Raw genomic sequence first — 14,004 nt, forward strand, 5'->3', positions numbered from 1 at the left:
TTTTTTTTTTTTTTTTTTTTGAGATGGAGTCTTGTTCTGTTTCCCAGCCTGGAGTGCAGTGGGCAATCTCCGCTCATTGCAACTTCTGCCTCCTGGTTCGAGCGATTCTCCTGTCTCAGCCTCCCAAGTAGCTAGGACCACAGGCACCCGCCACCACGCCCAGTTAATTTTTTTTTTTTTTTTTTTTAGACAGAGTCTCACTCTGTCGCCCAGGCTGGAGTGCAGTGGCGCGATCTCTGCTCACTGCAAGCTCCGTCGCCTCCTGGGTCCACACCATTCTCCTGCCTCAGCCTCCCGAGAAGGTGGGACTACAGGTGCCCGCCACCACGCCCCGCTAATTTTTTTGTATTTTTAGTAGAGATGGGGTTTCACCGTGTTCTCCAGGATGGTCTCAATTTCCTGACCTCGTGATCCGCCCGCCTCGGCCTCCCAAAGTGCTGGGATTACAGGCGTGAGCCACTGCACCTGGCCAATTTTCGCATTTTTAGTAGAGATGGGGTTTCACTATGTTGGCCAGGCTGGTCTCGAACTTCTGACCTCATGATCTGCTCTCCTTGGCCTCCCAAAGTGTTGGGATTACAGGCGTGAGCCACTGTGCCTGGCCCAATCCCAAACCCAATTCTAAACTTCAGGTTGAAGCCCTAGAAAGGAAAATCAGATCTGAGGGATTGAAAGCCAAGCAGCAGGCACAGTATAAATGGGGAGGACGAGTTCCTGCCAATTAAGCCTCTGCTTCATGGAAGGAGGCCACACTCCATGGCATAGATAAGGCCCAAGGAACCCAAAGGTTGCCGACAGTAGGGGGCATGGAGGCGTAGGTGAGTGCAGATAATTCCTATTCTTTAGGCCCTCCCTGCTTCACGGGTGCAGTCCGTAATGGCACCTGTGGGTGGTGTCTATCTAAGGTCACCAGGACTCGGGGATAAACATATAGAAGAGAAAAGAAGGATCCCTATTTTCTCTTGGGGAAAGAGGGAAAGAAAATGAGAGATGCCTATTTCCCTCTCTTTCAGAATGGGCACCAACTACCTTTACCATCTTCAGTCTATACTCCTCTGAAGTGTAATCTGAATCACTGGGACTGCTTTGACCCTTAGACTCTAGAGGGAAAACGCCTCATAGCCCTTTGCACAAAGGTTTGGCCAAATTATGATCTGTAGGAAGGACTGGCTTGGCCTCAGGAAGGAACCATTCATTTCAATAATGATCATGCAGGTGGACCTTTTCTGTAAACGGGAGGGCACATGGTCTGAGGCCCCATAGGTGCAGGCCTTCTTTACCTTGCAGGACAATCCAAACCTTTGCTGACAGTGTAGAATTGCTCCAGCCCTCCTGTTTGCCATCTCAGAGAACAATCCCAGAGAACTAAAGAAATGAACCCCAGAGGCACCTCCAGCAAGGAAACCAGCTCCCTCTGGCCCTGCTTCTCTGGGTCCACCCCATCCTCCCTACCCAAATTCTTTCTCTAGCTTGGCCTCTCTCAGAAATCCCCACCCTAGACAAGCCCCAGTTTCACTCTTGCCCTCCAACAGATGCTTGGTGAATTTGGCCCCCTGGTCCAGGTCCCCTTCTCTCTGCAGGACTTAAGGCAAATTAAGGGGGATCTTGGCAAGTTTTCAGAGGACCCTGACGGATATATAAAGTCTTTCCAGAATTTAACCCAAGTATTTGAACTCTCCTGGAAAGACATTATGTTACTTTTGAATCAAACCCTGACTAACACTGAGAAGCAGCCTGCTCTGCAAGTGACAGAGAGATCTGGGGATGAGGTTTGTATCACATATAGTGTCAGGGAAGGGGTCAAACTTTATCCAACTGGAGGAGAAGCAGTACCAATGAATGACCCTAAATGGGATCCCAATGACAAGAGGGGACAATGGAAGAGGAGACAGTTTCAGGTGTGCATAATAGGGGGCTTACGTAGGACTAGAACTAAGCCTCTCAACTATACTAAGGATAGACCAGGGATTTGATGAACCTCCCACTTCCTTCCTGGAGAGGCTAAGAGAGTCCTTGGTAAAGCACATCTCTCTAGCTCCTGATTCCATCAAGGGACAACTAGTTCTAAAGGATACATTTATTACTCAGGCAGCCCCTGGTATCAGGAGAAAGCTGCAGAAACAGGCCCTGGGACCAGATAGTACCTTTGAGAATCTCCTGAAAGTGGCCACCTCAGTCTTTTATAACAAGGTAGGGAGGGCCAGAAGAGACAAAGAGGAGACACAGGCAAGAGGCAGAGGCTCTAAGGGCCACTGTGCAAGTCCACAAACCCCAGAATCCCAAAGCTACACCTGTTAACTGCTACAGATGTGGTAAGCCCGGCATTTTAGGAAGGATTGCCCAGGCAACATGAGGAAGCCACCCTGGCCCTGTCCAACGTGCAGTGGGGACCACTAGAAGGTGGACTGTCCCCAGGGGCACTAGTCACTAGGCCCAGAGTCAATCTCCCAAATGATCCAGCAAGACTGACAAGTCCTGGGGCTCCTCTCCCTGACTGTGGTGGTCCAGATCACCATTACCATCCAGGAGCCCCAGAATTTACAATTCTGGTTATCCAAGGGAGGAAAGTGAACCTCCTTCTGGACACCAAGGCTGGTCTGTCGGTTTTCATCTCCAATCCAAGCCCCCTCTCCTCTCAGAATGACTGTGAGGGGCATCCCAGGAAGGCCTTAAACCCAATATTTTTTCCAACCCCTTAGTTGTAGTTGGGGAGACCTCTTGTTCATCTGTGCCTTTCTAATTATGCCTGAAAGGCCAACTACTCTGTTGGGTAGAGGTATTCTGGCCTTTGTGGGGACCACCATACTGATGGCCCCAGGACAAACTCTTTGTCTCCCCTAGTGGAGACTGATATTAACCCAGAAGTTTGGGTAATTCAAGGGAAAATTGGCCAAGCCACAACTGCCATACCAGTCTGGACCACCTTAAGGATCCCACTGCCTTTCCTAACCAGACACAATATCCCCTGAAACCAGAAGTTAAGAAAGGACCAGAAGCCATCATTGATAACTTAAGGTTGCAGTACCTCCTCAAACTCTGCAACAGCCCTTGTAATACCCCAATATTGGGGGTACAAAAACCCAAAGGGGAATGGAGACTAGTTCAGGACCTTCATCTGGTTAATGAGGCTGTGGTTCCAACTCACCCAGTGGCTCCCAATCCCTATACCCTGCTAGCTCACATACCTGCGGGAACTAAATAGTTCACAGTCCTGGACCTAAAGATACAATGGTGTGCCTTCTTCTGCATACCATTATACCAACCCCCAGTATTTATCTGCATTTGAGGTTCCCTCTAACCAGACCAGCCAGTTAATCTGGGTGGTGTTACCTCAGGCATTCTGAAACAGCCCCCACTGTTTTGGGCAGGCATTATCAAGAGACCTCTCCAGGTTCCTTTATCCTCAGGTTAAAGTTTTACAATATGTAGATGACATTCTCCTCTGTACTCCAACTAAAAAAATCTCTCAGGAGGGCAGTAAGACTCTTCTTAATTTTCTGGCTAACAGAGGATATAAGATTTATTAATTAATGAGATAATTCCTCCCTTTGGACTCCCTAAGTACCTCCAGAGTGATAATGGCCCCTTGTTCAATGTGGCTGTCACCCAGGGGATCTCAAAGGCATTAGGCATACAGTACAATGAAGATGGTTCTTCATTGTGCTTGGAGACCACAATCCTCAGGAAAGGTAGAAAAGACAAATGATGTTATCAAAAGACACCTCAGGAGACTCACCTCCCCTGGACTACCCTTCTGCCCATATCTCTACTATGTGTTAGAAACATCCCTTCAAGGCTAGGTTTGAATCCCTTTGAAATGATGTATGGATGACCTTTTCTCACCAATGATTTCTTGCTAGACCAAGAAACCTTTGATTTGGTTAAACATATCACTTCTTTGGCCCCTTTCCACCAGGACCTGGAACAACTTCGGAAAGGCCCAATCCCATGAACCGGGACCACCTCTGTTTAACCCTGGGGACCTAGTACTGGTAAAGGTACTTCCTTCCCTTTCTCCCTCTATAAGCCCAGATTGGGAGGGACCTTACACTGTACTTCTTTCTACTCCTATGGCAGTGAAGGTCACTGGAATAGATTCTTAGATTCATTATACCCAAGTAAAGGCCTAGGAAGCTAATGGAGTTACCTCCATTAACCCAGAAGAGCACTCAGAGTACCAATGTGAAGCAATCAGGGACCTCAAGCTAAAAATCACAAAAGATAAGTGTTAATAATTAACCTTCCATGGATATCTTCCTTAAAAGTCTTGGCTACGCTTTCTGTTCTTACCTTCATTCTGTTCTATACCACAGAATATAATGTTGTTTTCAGAATAATTTGTATATTTTACTTCTTATTTCTATAATCTTTGCCACTAGATTCTTTCCTTTTAATCCCTCTTTGTATAATACACATATTTGATTCATGCATACTTAACCTTGTAGAACTTGTTTCTTCTCACCTAGAGACCATCAACTCCAAATGGTCAAGGCAAGCAGAGCCCTGGATGACGGCTCCCTTTTGCTGGGAACCCTTAGGTAGACCTCAGGGAAGAATCTGACTACTGTTCTCCCCAAAACAATGCACCCTGTCAGTAGGAAGCAGCTTAGATTGGTCATTGTCTGTATCCTAACAGCAGTTAGATGTGCCTCGGAGCGGGAAAATGATAGTTACAGAAGGCCGAGAAATTCTAGGCTGACACGGTGCGGGAGGGTTCCTGGTGAAGCCCTCCCAACTCAAGCCAAAAAGCCTGACACCCAAAGTGAGAACTTCTATTGATGCTTTCCTGCTCAAATGTTGCCTTTTCCTAAACTACACATGTTCCTGCTGCACCCCATCCTGTCCCTATAAAGACCCCAGACTCAGCCATCAGAAAGGAGAAGGAGCTGGACATCAGGCACTATGGCTGAATGTCAGAGAGAAATGGCTTGACTTCAGAGGGACAGTTTGACAGCCTAACTTTGGAGAAGAATCAGCTGGAGATGGTCAGACTTCAGGGGAAGATCACCTACACACTCCCCTGTCCACTTTGCAGCTCCCATTCCATCAGGGATGGGATATGGAGTCCCAAACACCTCCCTGGACCCGTCATTCACGGCAACCCTGCGAAGCTCCACCAGGATCCCTTAGGATGTTGAGAAAGTCGTTTTTGCCACCCTATTGCTGCCAGTAGTGACGTTTCTGAACATGTGGATCTGACAAGTTCACTCCCCTGGTGGATTTCTCCAGGGTTCCCTAGCACCTCATGCAGAGGTTCCTAACCTGGGTATTGTCAATCTAGTCAATCTCCACCTTCACATGACGTTGTAGATATATATTTTTAAAACACGGGTCTGATTGTGTCACCCATGGCTCAGTATGGCAGTAAAGGCCCTTCACAGTGTGGCTCCAGCCTCTCTTTCTGCAAGGCACCTCTCCTTCACCAATGCCAGGCCTGGCACTGCCTCTCTACTGCCTTTTTTCTTTGCCGTTGCACCTCTCTTTGCTGCATGCTAAGTCACCTGCTTGCCTCCTCTTGCCTGGATTCCTCTTTTTCCCAGGAGACTCAGGCTCGGGTGGGGAGAGGCTTGCTGAAGCCCTAAGTAAGGAAGATTGATTTCCAGGAGTGTAGACAGGCTAACACAGGCAATTCAGGCCTTCACCTTTATTTGTGCAGATAATGTTTCAGACACATGGAATAGTCCAGGTGTCAAACTCCTTGTGGAAAGAAAACTTGACACTCATCAACTGTCAAATGGTGGTTTTGGTTTTTCGAATAGTTAAGATAGACATAATCAAAGATTACATCATTTGGCAAACTTTTATTTATTAAATATGAACATTTGCTTCCCTTTTAAAAGTAACTACATGCCTAATCCTACTTCCTTCCTCAGCCAGAATTGTAAACCTTATTTTATTCTGGCTTTGCCTGGGTAGTACCACTATTGTCTTCCAAAGTTCTCCAGGGGAATCTGTAAGATTGCTATCCAAAAACTTTGTGGGGGGAATTATACACAAATTTGAAAAACTTTAAAGAGTACATAAATGATGGAATGCTAGTCCCATGTACTAAAAATGCCAACTATCTTGTAATTCATTTAAACAGTCAAAGAGATTCTAGTCTTGATGCAGTGGCTCATGCATGTAATCCTAGAACTTTGGGAGGCCGAAGCAGGAGGATCACTTGAGCCCAGGAGTTGGAGACCGGCCTGGGCAACATGGCAAAAGCCCATCTTTACAAAAAATATATAAAAATTAGCCAGGTGTGGTGGTGTGCACCTGTAGTCCCAGCTACTTGGGAGGCTGAGGTCGGAGGATCACTTGAGCCTGGGAGGCCGAGGAGGATCATGTGCAGTGAGCCGTGATTGTGCCACTACACTCCAGCCTGGGTGACAGAATGAAACCCTGTTTCAAAAACAAACAGACAAACAAACAAACAAAAAAGAAATACATTCTAATTGAAATGTCCCCATAAAAATTCTTTAGCTAGAATGGATCACCATTGAATGGTCCTGTATTTTCCAAGCAGGATTTGATTAAATCTGGTCACACTTTAGGCCTCAAATTCAGAGATGATGTAGGCAAAGTTCAGTGGAGAAATACCATAATGGAAGTGGATGGAAGTCCAGGAAGAATGACCTAACTGCAGTGCTGCCAGAGTTGCTATAAAGTTTTGAAATATGTTTTTTCATAAAAGTTAAGTTCTACAGTCAGCATGAAAGTCAGAAACTACCTTGTGAGTTTTTTGTTTTGTTTTGTTTTGTTTTTTGAGACAGAGTTTCGCTCTGTCGCCCAGGCTGGAGTGCAGTGGCCGGATCTCAGCTCACTGCAAGCTCCGCCTCCCGGGTTTACGCCATTCTCCTGCCTCAGCCTCCGGAGTAACTGGGACTACAGGCGCCCGCCACCTCGCCCGGCTAGTTTTTGGATTTTTTAGTAGAGACGGGGTTTCACCGGGTTAGCCAGGATGGTCTCGATTTCCTGACCTCGTGATCCGCCCGTCTCGGCCTCCCAAAGTGCTGGGATTACAGGCTTGAGCCACCGTGCCCGGCCTGTTTTGTTGTTTTTTTGAAACAGAGTCTCACTGTGTCACCCAGACTAGGCTCACTGCAGCCTCCACCTTCTGGGCTTAAGCGATCCTCCCACCTCAGCCTCCTGAGTAGCTGGGACTACAGGCGTGCACCACCACACCTGGTTAATTTTTTATAATTTTTGTAGAGATGGGATTTCACCATGTTGCCCAAGCTGGTCTCCAACTCCTGGGCTCAAGTGATCTGCCTGCCTCAGGCTCCCAAAACGCTGGGATTACAGGCCTGAGCCACCATGCCCAACCAAAAACTGTGTTTTAAACCAACTCTCAAACAAGCCATACTTTGGAGAAATACCTACAGAAACTGAGATTGGCGGGAGGCCCAGCAGGGTCTCACCTCCCATCTCAGACTCAGTCCAGGACACAGGCTCATGGGGCAGGAGAGCTGATTTGCCTGCATCTTTTGAAATTCTTTCTTTCTGTCTCTGCCTCTCTCTGTCTTCCTCCCTTCCTCTCTCTCTCTCGCTCTCTCTTTATTTATTTCACCTGAGTTTCAGAGTCCTTGGTTGAATTTGTCCACAACTTCCTGCCACTCTAGCTGGGAGCCAAGAAGCGTCACTGAGGACCACAGCCCCTTGCTTCTGTGAGCCCGGTCCACTGCGCTGAGAGTGCTGGTTTGGCACCTGCGGTGGTCCTCTTCATCCTCTACTCTGCTTCCGGACTCACTTACCACATATACTCACCACCTCCTGGGTCATGTCACAGGGTACCAGGGCTGGAGTGGTTTCACCAGGTCAACAGGCGTGGCTGCTGCCTTAGTTAGAGAATGTCCTAGAAAAGAGGTCGAACCATCATGACATCCTTGGGACCAGGGGATAGGAGATGGAGGCCCCTAGTGTACAGTCATGTGCATTGGCGCCCACATCTCCTTGCTCAACTTCTAGGAACTGGCTCTGGTCCCCTGCACGCTCCATAGGCCCCTCCTGCCAAACTGCCTCTAACCATTTTCCTGCCTTCCCCTTTGGAGGGGCAAAGGCCAGAGGTGGCCCCCAGTTTTATTGAGAAGTTCAGGGATCTGGTTCTTCCAAGGAGTCTTGGAATCAATCCCTCCTTGTCACTGTGCCCTAGAGTGTCTTGCAGCCTCCATTCCCATGGGTATGTGGCAAACAGAGCTGACTGAGCAGTAGGGGGACTCCTTCCAACCTAGAATCCCAAGTTGCACAGTAAGGACCTAAGAGGACCACCAGGCCCAGCCCCTCCACTCTTCCTATGTAAGGGTAAAAGTAGATGACACCTCCCAACCCTGCAAAGGTCCCACATCCCACTAACTGTCCTCCCCGCAGCTCGAAAGGCTGAGTCCTGGAGAGGGAGAATTTACCTGAGGGCTCTGACCACCTTAACTGCCCTCTCTAGAGACAGTGGCTGCCAAAGGAGACACGGACCTGTCGCCCATCTGGACAGTGTTTGTCAGGGAAGAAAGGGCGGCTTATGCAGCAGCCAGGCAGCACTGGGACACAGCTGGATTGCTCCTGTCTTCCCGTTTGCATCACGCGGCTCCGCGGATCCCGGATCGGCCCTGGCTAACCTAGATGCGCGCCACCGCCGGGTCACTGAGCCTCGCTTCGCGCGGGAGCCCGGGCCATCCTCGCTGCGGAAAGAAGGCAAAGCTCCTGTCCTGACCGATAGTAAATGGAGCTGCGCTGGGGCGCAGGGAGCAGACTGTTTTTCTGGGGAAGCGGTGGGGCCCTCCACTTTTCGGGGTGGGGAGGGGAGGCTGAGCAGGGTGCAGACCAGGGGCCTGCCACATGACCTCTGCGCCAAAAGAGTAGAACCCAGGATGAGGGGCCCTAGCCAGGTAGACCCAGCCCAGGAGGTTTTGGGTTCTGGGGCCTTGGGTGTGGACCGGCCCCAGGCTGGGTGCCACCGGCCTTGACGGGTTCAGGAGATGGGAGGTTATGTCTAGACGCCGCCACACTTTATCGCAAGCCCGGGCCTCATCCTGACCCCAAGGGGCACTCCAACCTGTTCAGGGTTCCCGGGCCTCGTGCGCTTGCCCGCCTAAGGCGATAAATTGCAGTCGTCTCCAAAGGCCGCCCCCACTTCGTCTTCTCCCAACCCGCCCCCAACCCCAGGCTAATCTAGCCCCGTGTAATCTAGCCCGTGTAATCTAGTCCCGTTCTCCAGGTGAGAAATGCCGGCCCTGGGGGCATTTGTCCCTGCAGGGTGGGCTCCCACCGCCTGCCCCGGGGCGCTGTCCAGGCCGCGGTGCTGAAGCGCTCCGGGCCCTGACTCATTGAACACGGCCGTCACCGCGTGCAGCCGTCACTCCCGAGCCGGCCGACTCCAGGCCGCACCCACACCGGCTAATCATCCGCCCGAATGCCCGTCTGCTTAGGCCACTTTAAGCGTCGGAGGTTCGAAATTCCTGAGGAGGCCCAGAGAGGGCCAATGCTTGTCCCGGGCCAGGCAAGTGGGAGAGAGTGGAGCTCCATTCCTGCGCTCCATCCCGGATTCCTCAGGCACCTGCTCACTCTGCCTACTCCAGACCCGTCCCCACCAGTGAGCTCCACTGCCTGCTCCAGACCCGTCCCCACCAGTGAGCTCCACTGCCTGCTCCAGACCCGTCCCCTCCAGCGAGCCCAGGGGAGGGTCCACTCACTCTCCAAGAACGCATTCTTCCCATTGGCATCCAAGCCCAGCAGACTCTGCTACCTATGGGGGGCGGGGGCGCAAGCAGGGAGACAATCCCTGGCATTGGTCCCGCACAGGGCCAGCAGTGAAGATGCCTCTCTCGCTTCTTTCTGGATGCCCCCCCCACAGCTTCCATGGATGCCCACAACCCCTTCCTCCCTCCGCCCTCAATGTCCAAGCAGGCAAGGAAGACCGGGTGTCCCCAGTGAAGGCCTCTGCAGTGAAGAGTCTAGAATCTTGCCCTTTAAGGAGTAAATGATATCCTTCGAGTTGAGCGTGATCATGATGGCAGTGATATTGGGCCAGGCACTAGTCCAGCAAGGAGGCCGGAAGGACCCAGAAGGAGCAGCCAGATGGCAGTGCTGGTGCCCAGAACCATGACCTGGCTCGCCCCAGGCCCCCATGGGTGACTCCTTAGAGTCGGCCAAGGATCAGTGCAGGCCAGGAGAGAGATGAGGTAATAGTCAAGGCAAAACAGTTTTGAGAGGATGTTCCAGGGGAGCGAAGCAAGTGGCCAGCACTCATTTGGTAGATACAAATGTCATGTCCTGGTCTCCGGTCTCAGTAGATGTGTTCAAGGACTCAGGTCTGGCCCCTCCAACTACTAGGCGGCTCCAGTTCGAGCTGTGGAGAGCATTCTGGCTAGATCCTGTCAACAGGGCCCCAAAGGACCAGGCTCTGTGTCAGGGATGAGTTCACACTATGGCAAAGAGCAGGTGGTGGCCTCAGGGCTGTTGAGATGTCCCAGAATCAGGATTCTTTTTTTCTTTCTTTCTTTCTTTTGAGATGGAGTCTCACTCTGTTGCCCAGACTGGAGTGCAGTGGCATGATCTTGGCCCACTGCAACCTCCTAAGTAACTGGGATTACAGGTGCCCACCACCATGCCCAGCTAATTTTTGTGTTTTTAGTAGAGACAGGGTTTTGCCATGTTGGCCAAGCTGGTCTCCAACTCCTGACATCAGGTGATTCACCCGCCTCAGCCTCCCAAAGTGCTGGGATTATAGGCATGAGCCACCGCGCCCAGCCCAGAATCAGGATTCTTAAAATGATTGTGCTGCATACTGAATCATGTTGCTTTTGACTCTTGTAGCCAGCCCCCTTCTTTATCTCGGGTGCCTGCTGGTACACCCTGGATGATGTCTGAGACAGATGGTGCTGCTCAGCCCCTTGAGGGAACATTCCTGTGTGGGAGTTGGGTGGACTGTCAATCATGGGGCAGGAAGACCTAACTCCCCTCCCTCATGGTCCTCACATTGTGGGACCCATGGCAATAGATAGTAACAAGTGTCACCATGGACATCACAGTGACCCCAAGAAACAGACAAGGTGAGTCTTAGTGAACACATTAGAGGAGACAGAGGGGCAGAGAGGGCACAGGACAGTCACCAAGGCTCCTAATGACTAACTTCTTCAAACTTCTCAGCAACATCTTCTTCCCTGTCTCCTGCCCTCCACCTCATCCATCAAGGAGCTGACGCTAATCGGGCTCCCTTGTTCAGAGCCAGACTGCTGTGGTTATTATAGTAGTTAACAAACAGCCCCTCCAGGATCTTAACAAAGTAATCCTCCTGGAGAGACAGAAGAGGACTTTTGTGGCCTGAGGACCAACATGTTACCCCTTGGCTTGGCAGCCATGGCAAGGACATGAACAGCATCCAACGAGGAAAGCAGGCTGCTGGGCACACACTGGGGAGGGGCAGAAGCCAGGAGGAAGTGCAGATGTTGGGATGTGGTTGCTGGTCACACCTGTTGGGCCCTCAGGCAGTGAGCAATAAAGTGCTGCTTCAACTTCTCATGGCAGTAGCCAATCTACAGCTGTGATAGCAATTGTTGGGGAAGAATGTGAATCCAAACTCATTCAGCAAGCCTGGTAGAATGGGAAAAACCCAGGGGGCCCTGGGAGAGGGTCTCCCTGAAGTCCAGGGTGCAAGGCTCCTGCCAAACAGAATAATTTGGCATCTGTATAAACCAGAAGAATTCTACCATCTGGACGACCTGCAGTAAGGCTGAGGAACATCACACTGGGCAGTGCACAGAGCGAATGCAATCCTCCGTACACCACCCAGAGTGGTCCCTATTTCCCCTTCTGCTCTCTCTGTGAGCCTAGAACAGATGCAAAGGCCCATTGGAGGACGAGGGGAAGCCCCAGGGCACCAAGGCCTACTTTTGAGTCTGTATTTTCTGGTCCTGTGTCTCTTAGGAGTAGCCCCTTCTGCTGGAACTTCTAAGAAGTTTTTTAATGCCTCATTCCCAAACAGGAAGAGACAGTCAAAGATTGCTAATCTTTTTGAGGCCAGGTGTGGTGGCTCACGCCTATAATCCCAGTACTTTGGGAGGCCAAGGCTGGAGGATCATTTGAGGCCAAGAGTTCGAGACCAGACTGGCCAACATAGTGAAACCCCATCTCTACCAAAAATAAAGATATTAGCCAGGCATGGTGGCACAGCCTGTAATCCTGGCTACTCAAGAGGCTGAGGCACAAGTATCACGTGAACCCAGGAGGCAGAAATTGCAATGAACTGAGATCGTGCCGCTGCACTTCAGCCTGGGCGACACAGCAAGACTGTCTCAAAAAAACAAAAACAAAAACAAAAACAATGTGATGTAAAGAAATAACTATTCTTTTTTTTTTTCCTAGACGGAGTTTCGCTCCTGTTGCCCAGGATAGAGTGCAATGGCATGATCTTGGCTCACCGTAACTTCCACCTCCCAGGTTCAAGCAATTCTCCTGCCTCAGCCTCCCAAGTAGCAGGATTACAGGCATGTACCACGACGCCTGGCTAATTTTGTATTTTTAGTAGAGACGGTGTTTCTCCATGTTGAAGCTGGTCTTGAACTCCTGACCTCAGGTGATCTGCCCACCTTGGCCTCTCAAAGTGCTAGGATTACAGGCGTGAGCCATCGCGCCTGGCCAGAAAGAACTATTCTAAGAAAAAGAAAGAGCTTTTAGAATTTAAACTGTTTAGCCAGGTGCGGTGGCTCACACCTATAATCCCAGAGCTTCCGAAGGCGGAGGTAGGAGGATCTCTTGAGACCAGCCTGGGCAACAAGTGAGACCCCATCTCTTAAGAAAAATGTTATAAAGAATTTAAGCTGTTGAATAAAAATTCAATAAGATTGGAGGATAAGGTTCATAAAAATCTCCCAGGAAGTTAGTGGGGGGTGGGGGAAGGAGAATTGGAGTAAAAGAAAAGGAAGGAAGGAAGGAAGGAAGGAAGGAAGGAAGGAAGGAAGGAAGGAAAGGAAGGAAGGAAAGAAGGAAGGGAGAGAGACAAAAAGAGTTAGTTGATTAACCTCATATTAGTAGAAGTTCTAGAAAGAGAAAACAATAGGGAGGAAAATATTAGAACTAATTTTTGTAAATCCCCAGAATGGAAGAGCGTATGTTTACTGGCTGAAGGAACTGATACCACAGATCCACATAATGCATGAAAAAATACCATACAAGGCACAGCACTGGCAATTCTGAAAAATGCCTATGGGATTAACAGAAGATCCTAAAACTTCTGGGGGAAAAAAAAGAAGTCCACCCCCTAGGGACTAGAAATTGTCATAGCAACACTGGAAGAATACAGAAGTAAACTTCCAACGTTGGAGGGAAAATTATCTCCATATAGAAGTACATATCTAGTCAAAATATTGATCAAATATAAGAGTAGAAAAAAGATATCATTAGATGTTCAGGGTCTGGAAATTTTACCTTCCGTGTATCTCTACCAGGAAACTTCCAGAGAATGTGCTTCACAAACATAAAGAAGTGAACTAAAATGAAGAAGTTGTGGGACTCAGAAAAATGGGATGTCATAGGGTGGGAGTGGAGTGCCTGGGGACCCCACAAATGAAGGGGCAGAAACACTCATGCATGACAACGTCATAGCAGGAACATGAAGCAGCCAGCCAAAACAGGAGCAGGAGGTCTGAGAGCTTCAGAAAGCCTGGAAGATGCACTCACTGGTCATCACCCTGCCCCACCCTCCTACCTCTGGTGCTTTGCCCAGGGCTGGCACAAGAAGGGAGTTCAACTCATGCATGGATGATGGCAGATCGAGTTCATGGGCACTAACGAGTTCATGATGAGAGTGAAATGCCAGGGCATGAGTGAGGCCCAGGCAGGCAGTCCCCTCTGAGCAGCTGTGCCACTGCCACTTGGCACACACTACATGCTCCTGCAGCAGCCATGGTGCTGTCACCAGAGGCCCACACCACACCGGGAGCCTCTGTCCTCCCCCAGCCAGTCCTCAGCACTGTCCCTGCCTCCATGGGAACAGATATGAGAGGGGTGCCAGTAAGCAGCAAGCAGGCTGCT

The sequence above is a fragment of the Piliocolobus tephrosceles genome, chromosome 16 (assembly GCF_002776525.5).
Source record: "Piliocolobus tephrosceles isolate RC106 chromosome 16, ASM277652v3, whole genome shotgun sequence".
NCBI classification, from domain to species: domain Eukaryota; kingdom Metazoa; phylum Chordata; class Mammalia; order Primates; family Cercopithecidae; genus Piliocolobus; species Piliocolobus tephrosceles.